The sequence below is a fragment of the Ornithodoros turicata genome, chromosome 1 (genome assembly GCF_037126465.1).
Source record: "Ornithodoros turicata isolate Travis chromosome 1, ASM3712646v1, whole genome shotgun sequence".
NCBI classification, from domain to species: Eukaryota; Metazoa; Arthropoda; class Arachnida; order Ixodida; family Argasidae; genus Ornithodoros; species Ornithodoros turicata.
The window spans coordinates 55,767,527-55,786,349 of NC_088201.1; the positions used below are offsets into that span (position 1 = coordinate 55,767,527).

The 18,823-nt window shown below is 45.3% G+C and overlaps 1 long non-coding RNA gene across 1 annotated transcript; it reads right to left on the minus strand.

Moving 5' to 3' along the window:
• Positions 1 to 17,188: 17,188 nt before the first annotated feature.
• LOC135399016 (uncharacterized) lies at positions 17,189 to 17,991 on the minus strand. Its single transcript, XR_010424173.1, has 3 exons — positions 17,669 to 17,991; positions 17,463 to 17,595; positions 17,189 to 17,395 (listed from the first exon to the last, which is right to left on the minus strand). It is a non-coding gene; the product is annotated as an uncharacterized LOC135399016 (long non-coding RNA).
• Positions 17,992 to 18,823: the final 832 nt, after the last annotated feature.

Genomic DNA, 18,823 nt, shown 5'->3' on the forward strand with positions numbered 1-18,823 from the left:
GGAGGTGACAGTTTACTATGCACGCAGCTCTGGTAACGAATTATGGTACATATGATGGCTGTCCCTTAATTGAGACCGAGCAAATGACGAAAGTAAGATACCTTACTGCTAAGTCGGGACCCAAAGTGCATTGTTCATAAAAGAAGACCCTACTAAAATATTTCAGCGCACAAGCTGTCCAGCAAGATGCTGCAATCCTTCAGGGCAAAAGTTACCGCTTTCAATGTGCGGCAGGGTGTTTAATTTCATTGGAGGTACGTTATAAAAAAAAGAAATATGAGGACAACGTAAATGCCGTTTTTGCAAGAGTGTTATACGGCCAGGCGAACATTCTGTTCAAGAGAATATGTAACTACAAGAACGCTAATTACCTAAATTCATTAATTGACTTTGTAGTTAGAGGTTATAACGGGGAAATGCAGCCGGTCGTTACTTAAAGCCACCCTATTGTTTTCAAAAAATCATAAACCGAGTAAGCGTCTTGAAATATCTATCACAAAATTTTGCCGCGCAAATGAGCCGAAACCGAAATAAGCTAGTCTCGAGCGCGGGAAGAACAACGCCCACTTGACATTGGAAAGTCACGTGCTTCGAGGCGATGGAGCTGATTGGAGTATAGGTGCTTATCTGGTGGCCAGATAAACCGCTTTGCGGCCCACACGTGTAGGGGCTGAGGCGACGGTCGTGTGTTTTCCTGCTTTCCTCACACGCGCGTGGTTTCGGCTTCGACTCATTTGCATAGCAAAATTTGGCGATGGATGCATCAAAGTGTGTGCCTGTTTCGATATTTTTATATTAGTATTGCGACTTTAAATAATAACAAGCTCCAATTCTGTTGGGCAATGAAGAAAGGAGGGCAAGTTGGTACAAGTTCATTTCTGAGACTGCCCCTCATGCGCTTCGTTGATTGAGGTCTTGATTATACCTGTTTGTGTGGTCTTGCGCTGATTATGTGTGTATAACTGCTGTCTTTGTAATCGAGTTCCTTAGTTGCGAGCCTGCAGGAGTGTTTGTCACCTCGTTTCTAACTCTGTTCCGTCATGTCCGGTGCTGCAGTTTTAGAAATGACCCAATTCTGCTACCTCACATTGCCACGAAAACCCGTAATTAAAAATAATAATTGAATTTAGGTAATTACTCATCTAGTAGTTACATACCCTCTTCGACAGAATGTCCGCTTAGCAGTATAATCCACCTGCAAAAACGGCATATGTGCTCTCACAGCTTTTTTAATGAAAAACGTGTAATACAAACAAAAGCACCCTGTATAATGACACCGCTGAGCGGGAGAAACATAAGTGTGTGGTTAGCGGCAATCAACAAGAAAAGAAAAAATGAAAATCGAAACTTTGAAGAAGCAACGAAACTAAGAAGGTTAAGCAACAATTACTACTTTGAGTGTTCCAGCACCCCGCACGGCTTTCCATGATGAAGACGCTAATAGCACTAATTCACTACCGCTCCAGAGCATCGATTAACCAATTAGAGCGGGCGCACGAGAAATAAAGGAAGAAGAAAAAACGTACAAATTTAACCTGGGCATGCCTAGCGCAGAGATGGAGAACCTACGTCGGATTTGGTACAGTGCGGCACCGAATTGCGTTTTTGTCACTGCACAGTGAAATGCCGAAAACTAAAATTAAACAAGTTCTTGTTGAGAGCTGTTACTGAGTTATGCGCCGCTTTGTGTTACTGACAAATTCCAATGAACGTAGAATACTTTATTGGTTCGGAAGCTACTTCGTATATTGTTGCTTTTGAGTAGGGCCCGGGAGTTCACGTAAAATGCATATTTTTTTAATGTGTCTAACGTTTATGTTAATGTGATCACAAGGACACAAATCTACAGTGTTTCATGAATCATATAATTGCATATTTCGGCATATTTCCTCCTGGTCGTCATGTAATATAACAGTTGAATATTATGTCATATATCAGCACCACCAAAAGCTCCCTTGGACCCAAGAAATCAGGAAGTTCCAGCGGACTACCAAGAACTCCAGGAATATCATGAGGGTCACCGCCGGCGTGAAGTGAGCCATGGAAAAACCGTTCGAAATGTTCACCAGGCGCAGTTATGCGACAAACGTTGGCCCACATTATACACCTCGACAACATCCACCACAATCAGGAAGGCAAGCTCAACAGTATCCTAGGATAAAGCTCCAGAATCTGCCTGGGGTGCCGCTGACGGCTTTAGGGCATCCCTTCTTTTTGCGGAAGCCTGCGAACGAACTGCCGCAGCGCTCAGGAATCAGGAGATGGAAAGGCACCTCATTCGAGAGGACCTCGATATTCCCGGTTGCGAAATCCCCAATCTCAAAATTCACGTTCTCGAAACCAGGAAAATCAAGGAGAATGCTCGATTGCTTCCGTGTTTAAAACAGGGATCGGGACCGGAACTGAACCCGAACCGAAAACCGAAAGAAAAACATTATTTTCTGACGAAACCGAACCGAACCCTAACAATTTTTTTACTTGTCCTGAACCGAACCGGAACTGAACCGAAAAAAACTTCATACGGTTACCGGTTCGGGAATCGGTTCAGAGGTGAAATAATTGTACTACTGACCGACCTTTTTTTGACTCACCTGAAACGGTTATCTCGCACCTTTCTCTTACAACCGTGTACGATGAGCGTAAGCTCGCTTTCATGCAGCAAATTTACTGCCCATGAGCCGGTTAAACCGGGACCGAAAAAAGTAACGGTTCCAATCCCTGTAAATATCCCAACCGCTGACCAGTTCTTTTCTCTGTGTGTGCGGGGGGGTGTTCTCCCTGAGCCGAACCCGAACCGGACCAATATACTTTAACCGGTTCAGGCTGATAATTTCGGTTCAGCGGAGCTAAACCCGAACCGAACCAATATGCCTGAACCCGAACCGGACCGAAAAAAAAAATACCGGTTGCGATCCCTGGTTTAGAAACACGACATCACTATTTAACCACTCGAATTCACGGATTTTCTACGTGTCTGTCCAAGTCGTTTTTGCGAACGAAAGCCACATTTTAGCGGCCGTTAGGCTAAGCAGGGCGGACACGGCGGAGGAGCACGTTGGTTAGTTTATTATTAGGTTAGTCCAAGTTCGGTGTGTGCATATTTATGTCCAGGTTAGTGTAAGTTCGCTGTTTGCAATTTCCCGCGTGCGGCTGTGCGTTTTATAGTGAGCTAACATTTATTTTCAGTACTTTATTTTGCAACGGGGATTTCGATCACTTTATTTCGAAGTACACCCCCTCATCCGGCTGATTACCCAGCACTCCAACCATTATCTGGTCAAGAAAGTGCAAAGCCGCAACAAAAGCAACGCAGTTGAAGAAAAGAAGGCATTTCTAAAAGAAGGACACACACACTTAGGCAATAAAAATCACTCTGGCTATTACTACAAGCTGAACTGCACCCTAAAATCCAGCCCTGCCTTGGTTAGCCTCTCCTCAAACCCATTAGCAACAACAACTATCCCGGACACCGAGCAAACATCAGACACTGATGCATCTGTGCTAAGAACTATGGCCTTAGCATGCCTCTAGGACTCCTTTGCATCCAAGTGAGTAAAGGTAATTCGAGTAGATTTACACGTAAGCTCTGCCAGCCTATATTTGTGGGGCGACATGCTGCACGTGGCGCACCGTAGGACTGCGGATAATTTCGACCACCTGGGGTTCTTTTGACATACCCCAAGAACCTTCGACACACGATGCTCGAAGCAATGCTTACCTCTCCAAGTGAGCCATCTACACAGAAGGAAGATCAGCAAGCTCCTTCGTCACAGAGAGCATGCACCTAGGCTCTCGCACGGCACCTCGTCTACTACAGCCGAAGAAGTCGGCCCAGGACGCACATTCCCCAGAGAGTCAGCCGTGACGTTGCCCATCTCTGTGAGGCCGGCTACGGCGAGCTCTTTCAGCAGTACCGCCACCACGACCACAGCTGAACTACACGACATTTTCAAGGCACGGTGCTACATCAAGGAATCTCCGCTCCAAGCACGGCTCATCTGCACTCACTCAAAGTCCTCAACTGAAGCCATCTGCTGAATCAAGTCACAGTGTCAACCTTCAATGGTCCCCTCCCACTGGAGTATTCCCGAAAATGAAGTAGCTGACAGGACAGCGAAAGAAGCACTCTGAAAGACCGCGCTCTGCGCCGTACCTTTCACCAAAGCCGACACCAAATCCTACCTGAAGGGAGGATCTACAGAACAATCCAGCCGACCGTGCGACTATCTCTCCTTCACCGACCCTGGCTTTACAACCACTTTTCCAGGAATCCTGGAGAGGCGACTCCATACGATCCTCCAGAGAACTTGTCTCGGAAGGTTCTATTCCCAAGCGACTCCCTATACCAACTGAAGCTGTCACCATTTCTGAGATGCGCAGCCTGCAATATCCCTGAAGACACATAGAGAGCGACTCCAAGGTACACTGGCCAAGCTAGTCTCTCGGCTATTCCGTTTCTGCAAGCTCTGTAAGAGGCAAAAGCCACAAACACCCTCTGTGCTTTCCTCAAAGAAAGCGGCATCATAAACCGCTGTTAGACCGGTACCTGCCAACATATATAGAACCTAGACGCGATGGCTACACGTGACACTCTAACCAGAGTGTCACACGTTCAGGCGACCTCGTGGCCAAGCAAGGACGCAACATAGTTCCCAAATACCACGCAGACAAGAAGATAGACATCATTGAATATGTTCTGATCAAGATAAGACGAAAAGTGATCGGGCACCAGACTTGTACAAAATACTGCGCAAAAGTATTTAAAATAAGATACTAAATACTCTACGTAAAAAGTATTTAAAATAGAGTACAAAATACCCAAAACTGAAAGTAATTTGAGTAGAGTACGAAATACTCTCAGAAGTATTTAAGATACTCTTTAAAGTACTTCAGTATTTGCAGTAAGTGAAACGCGTATTCTGAACGTTGCCGTACAAGTGAAAGGAATAAACTTCATCTGCCATGCTTAAGCATATCTTTCATTTTCAAGGTCTTGTGTGAAGTAATGCTTGGTGAACTTTGGTGAACCCAAGTAAACTTTGTTGATATTTTCTGACCCAAAACTTCGTATACCCTCGTGCATGTCAGCTCGCGACTTTCAACCTCCGGCGCGTGTTCATTGCTTTGGTGACCAAGGAAATAAATGCCGGGATTCTCTTGCACCTAGTCCCCCTGGCAATATGAATAGGAACCGTTTTATGGCGAAGTTGGCTACTGACAAGCGAAGTTGGCTACGTGGGACCAGCCTATTGTACAGGAGGATAAATGACAGATTCCCGAAGTCTCGAAAAAGAAAAAAAGGTTAAGTTAAGAAAAGAAGGTTAAGTTCCAGTGAGGGCTGAAAATCTTGACACAGTGTGCTTAATGAGGAAGGAAAGTATTTTGAGTACTGAATAGCAAATACCGAAAAAGGTATTTGAAGTACGTTAAAAATACTTGTCGCAAAAAGTATTGAGTAGAGTACCAAAATACCAGAAAAAGTATTTAAAATACTGTATTTTGAGTACGTACTCAAGATACGTACAAGTCTGTCGGGCACACGCTCCTCAAAAAAGAGGGTGACCAATGTGATACCCCTGTCACACGGGATGATTTAGTGGCATTTTCGTGTAGCGCACTGCAACCAGCGGGTGTCACTTTCACTGCGTGCTTGCTACACGGCTTAAGTAAGCGTCACTTCAGCGATGGTGGCAATTACGATAGGTAAGATTAAACTGGGGCAAAAGTTTTTGGCGTGGGACCCAATACCTTCCTGATAAAGTTTTTCGTTGATTTAGAAATACACTTTCTGCAAATCTTTTTCCAACATTAAACAAATTGGCCTCAAACATGTGCCACAACAAAAATGGCCGCCGCCGGACCGCAGAGACCGCGAAGTTCTCACAGGCTGTAAACGAGAGTAATGACATGCTTTTGGCACCATTTCACACTGTACTTAAATGAAATAAACACGCTATTGAAAATACTTGTTTAAAAATATAGTGGTGTCGGGACCCCTCGTTTTTTCTCAATATTTTTACTTGATCCACAAAGCCTGCCGTCGAGGCTACACACTTTGTCAGCCGAAGAGAAGTGAAGTGAGTTTGGAGAACTCACGAAATCGTTAGTACATTTTCTTCCGAGTGTCACTAAAAGATGTGGTGTGTGACAGCAGACGAATGACACTAACTGCAAGTGTCACTCGCTGAAAGTGACACTAAATTAGTCCGTCTGACAGGGGTATTATACCTTTTAGAGTGGTAATGGCTGGTCACAAATGTGTGAAGTTTAATCCCTTTGGCAGGGTGGTACTGTTCAACTCTGGAGGTGGGTCCTAACTTTACCGCCCTAGGTGTCCAATTTACACCCTTCAAGTGTACAAATGGATTGTCCGAAGGCCTATAGAGTTTGAGCTGAGAACCGTACGACTTCCTCGAAATATGCTAATAGTGTATGTTTTGTTGCCGTTGTCTTATTATTATTATTTGTACGTTTCGTTAGCGTGATACATACATGCATACGAAAGTCATGTCTTTTTTGCAACTTTCGATCTATATAGCAGACGTAACTTTTCAGTGAAATTTTGGTTTACAGGTTATTACGGATCATAAAACACAAAATGAAGAAGTTATCTTTATCGACCGATCATCAAGGTAAAGACGCAAACAAGAATTAACCGCGCTTACAAACATACAAACTGCGCGCAATGCCGCACGCGCAAAGCACAAGTGCTAGGCTGAAAGGTCGTAAAGATTACCGCCATATAATAAAAAATGTGACAGCAATTTGTCGGAGAGCAGATACTATTAAGTACGCTGCGACTTCGCAAATTCTGAGGACCTCTTCGTCTGACCAGCGACTTTGCAAGTGACGGTTCGGAGATTTCCTCAATGTAGTAATGGAGAATCTGCCGCCACATGTGACAACATTTCAGATTAACATACAACCGTGTTGCTGATTGTGTTTTCTACTTAAACTGCTCCTCAAACACGATGATACCGTTTCTTTCAGAAATTGTCTTTGTGTCATGTGATAAACTTGTGAAACCACTGTGGTAAATGGACTCAGTCACTATGTTGTCGACCGAAAGATGGCGCCGCAATCAAGGAGGTGAACAGTCCCGTTATACCCTTCCGCAAGAGGGCGCTGCGGCCGGAGTGGTAAGCGAGCTGGTTACCACCTTTTCAAGCCTTTTTTTTTTCGAAGAGTGCAGACGCATCCGACCATGTGGAGCAGTGCAAATAATTACTTTTCCAGCAAATTACTAAGCAAAAGCAGAAGGAAAAAAAAAAACACGTACAAAGGATCACGTACAGAGTGCCAACATTTCAAAAAGAGTCCATGATGGCATGGGTGAAGGCTTTTCCCCACGCTTCACAAAATCTCGCAACGAACAGGCATCAATGCTGCAGGCCTATATCTCGAATTGAAATCTCCACCCTGCTCTGTGAGGACAGCGATGCTAGTCGCACCCTCTCCGGCACTTTTTCTTGACTGATACCGCGCGTCAATACGACGTCGAAATTCATTTTATCTTCCTCTCGGCTGTGTGAAATGCATATGAAACGGACGACATTGCAATCCCCGTGTTTGTACCATTGAAATCAAACTAGAAAAAAATATAGAGATGTTGGACAATACATAATATATTTCCTTTCTTGCGTTCCATTCACTCGAAAGTTAATGTATTTGAGAGAAAATATCCTTTGGGTCATTCGCAGTCTTTGGCCTTTTCACTACGTTAGATACTTTGAGGTAAAAGCTTCCTTTGTTATCCACATTTTATTCCACATTCGCAGATCACATGGCGATATTAATTTCAGCGTATAGACTCGCTCAATGCACAAAAACAAGGGTAGGAAAATAGCACCCATGCGACCGATCCCTGCAGATTCTAAAGATAAATGAGTCTCTTTGTTTAAAAGGCATTGCATTCACACGCGTCTTTATGAACGGACAAAGAAGGCGGGGCTTGAATACTATTTCGTGTACTCCAGTTCGTAATATGTTTACGACATAACAATGGACATTCTCCATATACTACACTCTAAGAAAAAAAGGTAGAATTTTCTACCCATGCTGGTAGAATGACAGGACTGCTACCATTTCGGACCAATCCACACGCGCCTTCTCCTCCGCGGGTATAAGCGGCGGCGTCCCTTTCCCTGGCTCCTCTCTCTCTCTCTCTCTCTCTCTCTCTCAGAAAAAAGCTTGTTCTAAGAAAAAAAGGGTAGACCTCTACCCGAGAAACGTCATCATGACGTTGGTAGACAGACTGAAACCGAAACAAATCGGAAGGGGAGGGCTGGGTCCCACGAATGGGCACTTGTTCGCGGCCTCCTATTGACAGAAAAGTAGGACCGAAGGTCGCGTCCCTTTCAGGGACCATCATAATTCCCTCAAGATCGTGGCTTTGGGGCGCGACCTTGTTCGCCCCCTAGCTTCGAGCGTAGTTCAACTCTACCAAATTGGTGGCGCTGTCGAACACTATGACGTCATTTGTTTACAAACAGGGAGAGGTCTATTTCCTACCCAAGCTTGTAGAACGACCGTTTCTACTCTGCAGTTATACCAAAAAGGTAAAATTGGTTTGAGTAGAAATGTGGTTGCAATACAGCTCTACCGAAATGGGTAGAAAATTCTACCTTTTTTCTTAGAGTGTATTGATGTATGCGAAAACCGTTCCAAAGCAACCTCCGAGTGCTAAGGCTTGGACCAAAGTCGCACCTGGTTTCACAGGATTCACACGGGAGGAAAATTTTGCTCCTTCTCGGTTTTCCAAAAAGGTGGCATCCATGCCAGACCTCGTACTGATCATGGAAAGAGCAAGTTGACTCCCTCTAGGATATCGATCGTCGCCACTCAAGAAAGCGCCCTGAGGTAAGTATTATCATCTCAAGAACTCGATCCTATAAGATTTAGATGGTCGAGGAGCGAACGAACACGGCGTAAAAGGAAAGCATATCAACGAGGGGTATTTTGGCAAAATGGAGTGAAGGGCGCAAATTCTAATCAGGGCGAGAGCCGACTTCTCTTGTTGTCTTCGCGAATACGAAGGAAGCGATATATTGACTGTCGACTAAGAGAGGAAGAAGACAGGAGAAAGTCTATCATGACCTGAGCTCAGAAAATGAAGACTAACAAAGAAAGCAAAACATTCATCAAAGTCTTCCAGCCCACGTAAGAAGTAAGGGATTCAATGATTCAATGGAGTAAGCAAGGGAAGCGGAGACAAGATGAAAGACGAAACGAATTCGTCGGATGTCCAATTTACAGCAGAGCACAAAGAATATTGAATACCCCGTTAGCTGGTCTCATTGATCTTGTCCTCACCGCACAACCTGACAATGATTGGCAACATCGCTTTGTCACGTACCTCCTTTTGACATGCCGTGACGTGGGTGTAGCAACCTCATTTTGTGTTGGCGCGCAGTACACGGCCTGGGTCTGGAATCTCGAATGAGAGTATGGAGTGGCCTGGAGTAGGAAATGTCGCCTGTGTGCGTGGAAAGCTACTTCGGTTGAACAGCGGCGTACACTCTATTTTCTGTTTGTCAACGTGACTATCGGAACAGAAACGTGACAAAGAAAAATTCTATTTCGGGTTTTCATATTCAATGCATGGGAAGTTTCTCAAGCAACATCTTTAGACGTACTTCTTCGACAGCTACCTTCAAAGATGAGCTAAATAGCAAAAACGCGTTTGACTATAAACAAATGATAATTAAAATGGTTGATAAACGACAGCAAACAGTCAGCCTGCAGGCGAGCCAACGAATTGGGAAACCTTACAAAGGAACAGCACCGGACAAACAACGAGGTCGGCTAGAAAATATCTGTGTGTGCGTTTGTCCGTCGCCGTCCTTCACCAATTTGTTGAAAGTATTATGCGTAGCCGCGGCATTATCACGTGGCATATTAGAGCTCTGTAACACTGCACGAAAGAACAAGGTAATTATGAACGGCCATTTGAGAACTTTCGTCAGAATGCTTAATGCGCGGGGGTGTCGTAAAATGTGTAATGTGGTTGTGGTGCGGAATTAGGAACAAGGTTCCTGTTTATACAGGGGCGTCTCACCTAGCGAAGCACTTACCTTTATTAGGATGATCAAAACGTGGAAGCACTGCCGGAGATAAGGAAATTGAGTAGTGACGAGCTGCTATGGTATGAAAACGAGTTTAAGTAGGGGTTGCGGGTTCTTCGGAGTTTATTTTCTGGAAGCGTGCCTTCCGGAGTTTATTATTTGCCGAGAGTTCTAACTTTTTCGTCCTTTATTTGAACACTGAGTTAACATCCGAAATTCGAAGAAAAAGCGACGAATATGAAAGGACCCTTGCAAAAACACTTCATGCAGCAGGACTTGCGCAGGAGATCTGTATCACGATCACCTGGGGATGTGAACTTCTCGAAATCCGGATATTCCCTGACGTCGTAGTCGCAAGGCAGCTTTCGCTTGCGTCCCATCCTATAAGGTCGATTCACACGGTGCAACTTTTCCTGCAACTTCGTTCCAGCAACGGTTGCACGCAATTGAAGTTGCAAAGAGTAGGCTCCTTTCACACGCTGTGCAAGTCGAAGCATCGTAGTGTTGAACGATCTCGTGAGATGGTGCGCGAGAAAATATCATCATCATCACCTTCGTCCAATCGCACGAGGACGAGAACTGAAAATACGGTTGGCAGTTTGCAAGGACATATTAAAGAACACATTCTCGTGAAATATTTTACATGAACCGCCGGGGATGATTTCATGCTGCTAGCGTCGCCTTCGTAGCCCGTGCCGGCTGGGCTGCGGAATTTACGTCTCGGAAGTGACGCCACGACAGCCAGCCATTCCGATTGGATGTCTTCGGAGGAGGAGCCAAGTGATTCACAGGTTGCGCGTGAGGGTTGCGAGAGGGATCGTTCGCGGGGCGATCCATACTGAAGTCTAGCAACCGTGTTGCGCAACCCATTCACACGGCGCAGACTAGTTGCGCGCCACTAAAGTTGCATGGTGTGAATAGACCCTTACTGTCTGCGTTGGAACAACCGGCTGCGCCCTTTCAAGAAGACAATTTGTATGTCATCTCTGCTCCCTTGTCCACTTTAAGGAGAATAGTAAGCATGATGCACACCAAAAGATAGAGAGAAACCAAAACCCAACTAAGTAGGCCTGGAGAATGTCAGAAATGGCCTCGCGTGTTTGTAACTTCCCTTTGTCTTTTGCTCGATCGTCTGTTCTTCAGTGAGAGGCCATTTCTTGGTCTCTTGAGAGGCCATCTTTTTCTTGGTCGTGCCATGACAACCTTTCGTAGTAAAACACGGTACACGTAACCGGTGTTGTATACTCTAACAGCCACTCCTGAACCCACAGCCACGTGGTCTGATACTGCGCCGGGAAACGCGCCAGTGAGCCGAGATGAACCAAGTCCGCCAGTGAGATCGCGAGCTGCGCCACACGCCGACGCTCCGCGCATAGGCTACCTATCGCCGCTCAGCTTTACAAGTGGGTTTTCGCTCACATCGCACGAAAAATTCTGGGGCACCACAAAAATGCTATTGCATTAAAACGCAAGATAGCACGGGTCGCGCTCAAACCGAGTTGAGCGCGTCCCATGTTATCTTGTGTGTCTTTGTTTTTCGTTTCCAATGTACACCAATCAACTAACTACCCCAATATTCTACGCTGAGTCCACCCTTCCATGTCGCGATGGCTTGTAACCCGCTATGCAATCTTGACACAAAAGGAACCTCATCAACCAGTCATCATGGCATGACTTTCCTTGCTCAAAGCGGAGTTTCTCGAATAAACCCGAATTGCGTTAAATTTTACCGACGCATATTTTTCGCATTTTTCGGATAAATACGTAAACCCGAAACCCTATGACATATAAACTTTTGTGTGCATGTATGTCTGTGTGCCCATATGTACATATATGAGGAAAGATAAATGGTGGATGTCCGTGAGAAGGAAATGTAAAAACTAGAAACAGACGAAGAGCTGTCAAAGTTGCCGGAGAGAGAGAACATACGCTGCATTCAACAGGACTGAAGTCAACGATCCTGCCGAAAAGCCAACTCACTCCCCCCCACAGTTACTGTATATGTTTTTAACCCCCCTTCTGTTGTCCACAACCTCTTCGCCTTCCGCGTTCGCCTCACCGGCGGGAGCAGATACAGGGTGACGGCTGGCTCACGGTTACAGCCCAATCTGCCGAATCGCAGTTCGCGAAACGCAGCTAAGCGGATTATCTATGAGGGGGAATGTCATCCGCTTTCTGCAAGCCGGCTGATGATACAAGACCTTTTCGGCGAGATCAGGACGGCAAGACCTCGTCTAAACAGGACAGCAGCAGCCGACATCTTCTCTGCGATGAACAATGAGGAGCGTCCAATCATTCAGGGGCACTTTTTCCTACTTTATCCTTTCGACCCTTTTGCACCGTTAGAACCTATTTCACGCCAGGCGGGCCAGAGATCGAGTTTCTTCACATTGAACGAGAGACTTGCTTTTACAGCGTTATATCTGCCGTGTCGCAAAGAAGGCTTCCACAGGAACGTATTGCAAATGCGTCAGATGATACTGTGCCATTGTAGTACTCTCTAAGGTAATGTACAAAAGCCGTCATGGAGAACATGGCCAGAACAGAAGTAAGGCTCGCTTCAATACTCCGAGGCAATATAAGAGCTAAACTCATAGAAGCACCACTAGTATCTCCGTCTGCAAATAACGTTCCGCACATTGATGGGGGAGTATACGAGAAAATGGCGGACGCCAGGCAGACAAGGAAGTCGATTTACACGTTTTGTGAATACGTCATGTGAATGCTTCAAAAACATGCAGATGTGTTCTAAGTACATCGCCTCCGACGAGTGCAACCTGATCAGTGTACAAGCAACAGCTTGAAGCATGCGGGCACACTACGTTGTGACTCGGACTCCTCATGCGCACGCCTAAGCCAATTCCAGATGTATCCAGAATTGACCTGTAGGAATTGACTTGTCTAGAGGAACAGGTGCCGAAATGCCTTTTTAAGATTTGTCTTCCTTTCACCTCTCACTTCCAAATTTCGTTCGCGGGGGCCCCACCACCCGTGTCTCGCATTAGCAGTCAACGCTTTTTCGCAACGGGTACAGGCAGAATCCTATCTTCCAAAACAGCCCTCGGGCTAGAGTCTCCCTGTCAAGCCTACACTCTTAGAAATGAACTTCACCGCATAGCACGCTCCTAGCCAACCATCATCTCGAATGATATCGTTATCTGCCCTGATTTGCTGAAAACGGGAGGCGTACGCCTTTTTTGTGACAATTATGAACAGCATAAGTGTCACAAAAAGGCGTACGCCTCCCGTTTTCAACAAATTAGGGCAGATAACAATATCATTCGAGATGATGGTTGGCTAGGAGCGTGCTATGCGGTGAAGTTCATTTTTAAAAGTGTATGGTCCCTTTTCTGACCCGGGATGAAGTTCGAAGCGCAGCAATGTGGGACGAATATTTTCAGAAAGAGTTTTAAAAAAAAGTGACATACTGATATAACTGTTGCAACCACAAGGATCACCATGCTTTCGATGCTAATGTGCTTACTTGAACCTATCATTGAGACACGATGAAGGGAAATTTGGCTAATATCCACCACCGCATGAAATGAACCAATGCTATTTTCGCCAAACTGTGCGATTATTACTAAAACGGCAAAGTGGGGCAGTTGGTAACTATAATTATAATATAGTAATATATAGTATAGTAATATAGTACTCAATTGTCTCGCGACGTAAAACACCCAATTATATAGTAATATAGTAATATAATATATACGTTTATCGTGGTAACTATAATACACATGAGCGACTATAGCGAATAATCTGTCCACGGTGAGTGTGCGATTATAGCACCAACTGTCAGCATGTAGATGAAGTTCAGGAGCAATAAGAATCATAGCATTGGGCGCCAGCACGATAATAAGCCTAACAGGGAACACGTGATTCAATTTTGTTTCTGTGGCTCGGGCATGTAATTTTCTGCCTTGTCCTGCAAGGTATTCTGCGTTCTGTGATGCTCCTGTGTACACTCATATGTGTACTGTTGGGAAGTACATACACTAAGTGTTATCTGAGTAGCAGCTTGCAGGGTGTACTCATGCATGCTTTTCGTTGGTGATAAAACGGCGTCTTTGCCATTCCGCGTGTCTTATATTGAACAACGATACGTTCGCTGCATGTAAGCAGTAGCGCATCAATTTTCTGTTACTGCTGTCTTCTACATGTCATATGGACCCCTTATACTGATCGCACGTCAGCTGTGCGAAAGTTAGTACAGCTCAGAGAAAGTTGCCCAATTTGGACCACCGCATCCGCAGGGACTGTGACTGAGCTACGACGATAAGCGTTGCGTACTGCTGTCCTATGATATACATTACCGCAGGAGTTTCAATAAACGGCTTCAAATATAGGCCGCTTTTCGTGGTTGTCAGTCAATCTCTGTTATCAAGTGGGGGAAAAAAGGAGGGGGGGCTTTAATATAGAAAGTCCAATTTAGGAACGTCAAGGTTCAACTTAGGAAGCGGCTTCCTTTATTGGACCACTAAGGCAACTTTTTGAAAACATATAATTTTACCAGGAGCCAGTAATAATGAAAACTTTGGCGACTTGGGTGATACCTAAGTGAACAACCGAACGCAGACGAGACAGGACAGACAGGACGAGACAGTGCGTATGTAGTATCAGTGACCGATTTTGTTCTGATGTAGGGCTAAATCATTCAGGCTTAAACCCCGGTATTCCTCAGGGGTTCCAATTTAGTCAAGTTTCCCCTATAGCTGTCTGTGATGAATGCATATAAAGCGAGTATTGGAAACTTTGCCCCCACATTTTTCTCTCCACTCGAATACTCTTTAGGGCGACTTCTTCTTTTATATCCTCTACAGACCCACCCGCAAAGTCCCGCTACATCCGCCATGGGTACGACATACAGTACAGTTCTTTATGACGTAGAAACCACTAGATACCCGCCTTCTATGTATCCACATTTGTTGGGTTCTGCTAATGTACTGCTCTTAATAACCATCTCGTCAACCATTCACTCGGCCGTCCACGTAGGAGAGCACATTCTTTCGCCGCACAATCACATGCACTTCCGCAGCGCAAAGTATCATACTATATAGGGTCAAAAACAGACATCATAATGAATACCGCTTTCTTTCCGGTAGTGTTGTTTGCAGTCCAGCAGTTACATTCCTCGCAGACCAAAATACCTGAACAGCTTACCTGTAAAGATAAGAGCATACATAAGAGCGTGAAATATTAGCAAACCAGGACTGAAACGCACATGGATCAAGTACGTACAATGAGTGCTGCATGGATTTTTACCAGAGAGCCGCCGTTGCAAAATATGGAAAATATGTGGGGTGGGCTCGAAAGCGTCTCTATTGCTTTCTTGCTCTCTCTTTTTCGTTGTTTTATATTTTTTTTTTCACGTGGATAACCACTGCTTTGTAATTAATGGTGTGGGTTCCTGTGACAGCCAAAAAAGAATTTGCGGCGAATTCCACTGGTCGTTGCAGTGCACAAAATCTTACACTGGCTTGACTGTGCATGTTAGGATCGGTTCACATCATGCAACTTTTGCTGCAGCTTCGTTCCGGCAACGGTTGCCCGCAATTGAAGTTGCAGAGAGTAGGCTCCTCTCACACGATCAGCAACTCGACGCACAGTGGCGTATCTAGGGTGTGGCAGGTGCGGACAGGTGCCATGGGCGCCAGGTGAACAGGGGCGCCATTATGTGGTCGGGTGTGAATGTGCCAGGTCGGGCACTCAACCTGGCACATTCATAAATGATCTGAAGCACCCGCTATTAGAGAGGTTGTAGTGTGAAACCTACACTCTTAACTCGGTACCCTTTAGTAAAGGGTAAAAAATCGCAATATTTTACCCTCTATTTCAGAAGCTACCAGGTACCCTCTGAGCGACCCCTTTTATAAAAGTTACAAGGAAACCCACTAATTAGAGGTTACGGCCTTCAATCCAGCACCTGCCCGTAAAGGGTACGCCAACGCGCGGCTTTTTATACAGGATGTTCATTTTTATTCGCAACAGAGTAGCGCTCATTTGGCAGGTGGGTTATGTGAATTTTTGCTAATTAATCGGTCCGTAGTTACAGACACATGCGTCAGGAAATGTCGGAGATGTTTGTAACTACGGATGGGTTAATTTGCGAAAATTAACGTAACCCACCTGTCAAATGAGCGCTGGTGTGATGCGAATAAAAACAAACACCCCGTGCGTGGGATATGGACAGACATTTACAGAACACACCAAGGTACCAAAATGAACCCGCAGAAAAGGAGATCTTGAACATATGTATATTACAAAAACAGAAGTCTGTCGAGAGGTGACACATTGTGCACAAGTGCGATTCTGATGTGAGGAGAAACCATGGTCGCTTTACCATGTATGTGGGAAAAAGAACTATCTTCTAAGTGAGAAGCAATGCATAAAAGCCAGCTAGTCAAAACAACTGACCTATGTTTGCTAAGCTGAACAGACCCAACGAAATGGAGAACTGCAGCAGAAAAAAATTTATTCCACATTCGTGTTGCAGAGGCGAGCGCAAATGGCAATACAGTATTACATAAAACGCACACAACCTTGAGGAATATGAGTGTACAGTAACGCAGGAGACACTACATTATTGCGTTATCAGCGTTGGAGGCGCTCTGGGACGAGTTTGTGAGGTACTGCATTGCGCTGGTGACTGTATGTGAACCTGCATGTGGGATCCTGGGAACAAAAGTTTGGGCAATGAGAGTACCATTTACAGAACCATTCAAATCCGTACAAAGCACAAGGTACAAAGCAGCATAAATGCGGGAAGGCGTTCACTCCGCGATTGAGTCTTAGAATATCGTAAGAATACAACAAGTACACTCTAAATCAGGTAGCGCATATGTAACGGTTAAGTACCGCTTGGCCAAGAGGTACATTTTTTTAAAAATGTACCTCTTAAAATTAAGAGGTACATACGCCCTCACATGCGGTACATGTAACGGATAGCGCGCAGCGATTTAGGCCTACCCGTCGGGGTGGTTCCCCTCCTCCACCATATATTAACAGCCCCAGGAAGCTACGCTGCACGATAAATATAACAAACAAATACCTTTATTCGAAAATTATATCCATTTCAGGATTGATGCTTGCCCATCGCGAGCGTGCATTGTCATGGTGCACAAACGCCGAACACACGGGGCACAACGTATATGGATGAACGATGACCACTGCGTCTCTCCTTCACCACTGCAGCTGCTCTGTGGTCACGCTTCTTTATCTCTTCCACACCTTTGGATAGCTGTTCTTCCCCAACTTCCGTTTCTTCCGCAGAACGTAACACCAACCACAGTAGACGATTGACTCACCCATACGACATCGCTTGACGTAACCTAGGAGAAAATACAATGTAAAAAAAAATCCAACAACCGAAATAGCTTGCCTGAAAAACATGCCTACTTGCTTGTGTAATCCAGGTGTAAAATGCACTCTCGGCTCCTCTAATTCACGCATCAACGTTCGTGCATGAAGCACAAAGTTCGTTGTCTCCGTCCCTCAGTCGTTGTGTCCAGCCTGCCGGTGATCAGGACCACTGGGAATCAGAGCGAAGATGAACGAAAATGCGTCGTGAAGACGAATAATTACTTCAGAGATATAATACGCACCTTAAATGACTTCAATCTTGAACGCGTCGAACGAATTTCTTCGAAGACCGAGCAGACTCGTCCTCGCTCCCCGACGTTTCAAAACAAACTGATTTGCAGCGGTTGCAAGAAACGAATTCTTCCCAAACATGCGATCCCTCACGGTCATGGGTTCTAGTTATTGCACTTCTTTGACAGCATGATAGTGCTCATCCATTACGGCACTGCTGCATAAGGGAATTTATAGACTGGTATTCGGAATCACACGAAATATTTTTGCAGCGCATGGATATCGTGAGAAGGCGTTCGTACTCATGCGCCGGAAACACGCGGTACACATGAGGTACAGCTGCTATAGATCACGCTTAAAAGGTACCTAGCCGGTACGGATGGGTCTCGGAGCCCTTGTACCGTTTGAATTTCGCGGACTGTATTTCGCGGACGCTTTGGTCGCGGACTGTACCTGCTGGTTGAGGACTGCACCTCATGTGTACCGCCTGGCCCAGGTGCGGGTCCTCTTTCATGCGGTACATATCGGGTGTCGGATTTAGAGTGTAGGAAGCTGCGAATTATATATCTCGATGCATATATCCGCAGCTCGCAAAATGCACGCCGGTGTGTTGACTTGGCGACCAAGTAAGAGCAGAAAAGTAGCAAGCGTAAGTGGCGTTCATATGCAGGACCGCAAAACGCTTGCCATTATCACAACAAACATGCGCTAAGAGCTCTTGCTATCAAAATAACGCACGTACCTAGCACAAAATGTACACTTACCCAGTGTATGAAGTGTGTGAATTAGGGGTGCGGTGGTGACGTTCGTTTTCGGTTATATATTCTTTGCAATCTTCGCACTCACTACACTTTCCTCTGAGAACACCGAAAATATCCTTGTTTGCTAGCGACATCTAGCTTTTCCGTTGTTCCTGACGATACTATGATAAACGCGAAGAAAACCACTGATTGAAACAGATTACACTTGTTAACGAACGGACGACGAGCGTTAAGCGTTTCAAGGAAACCGCTCACAGCGCGGATAGACCTAGACCAGGCTCGGCTACGCAGCGAAATCGGAAATCTTGGTGGTTGCGGCATTGACAATGGTTTTCCACCCTTTAGAAAGAAACATACTATCAGTATTCCAGACTGCGAACTTATAATCTGTGTTCATACAGCATT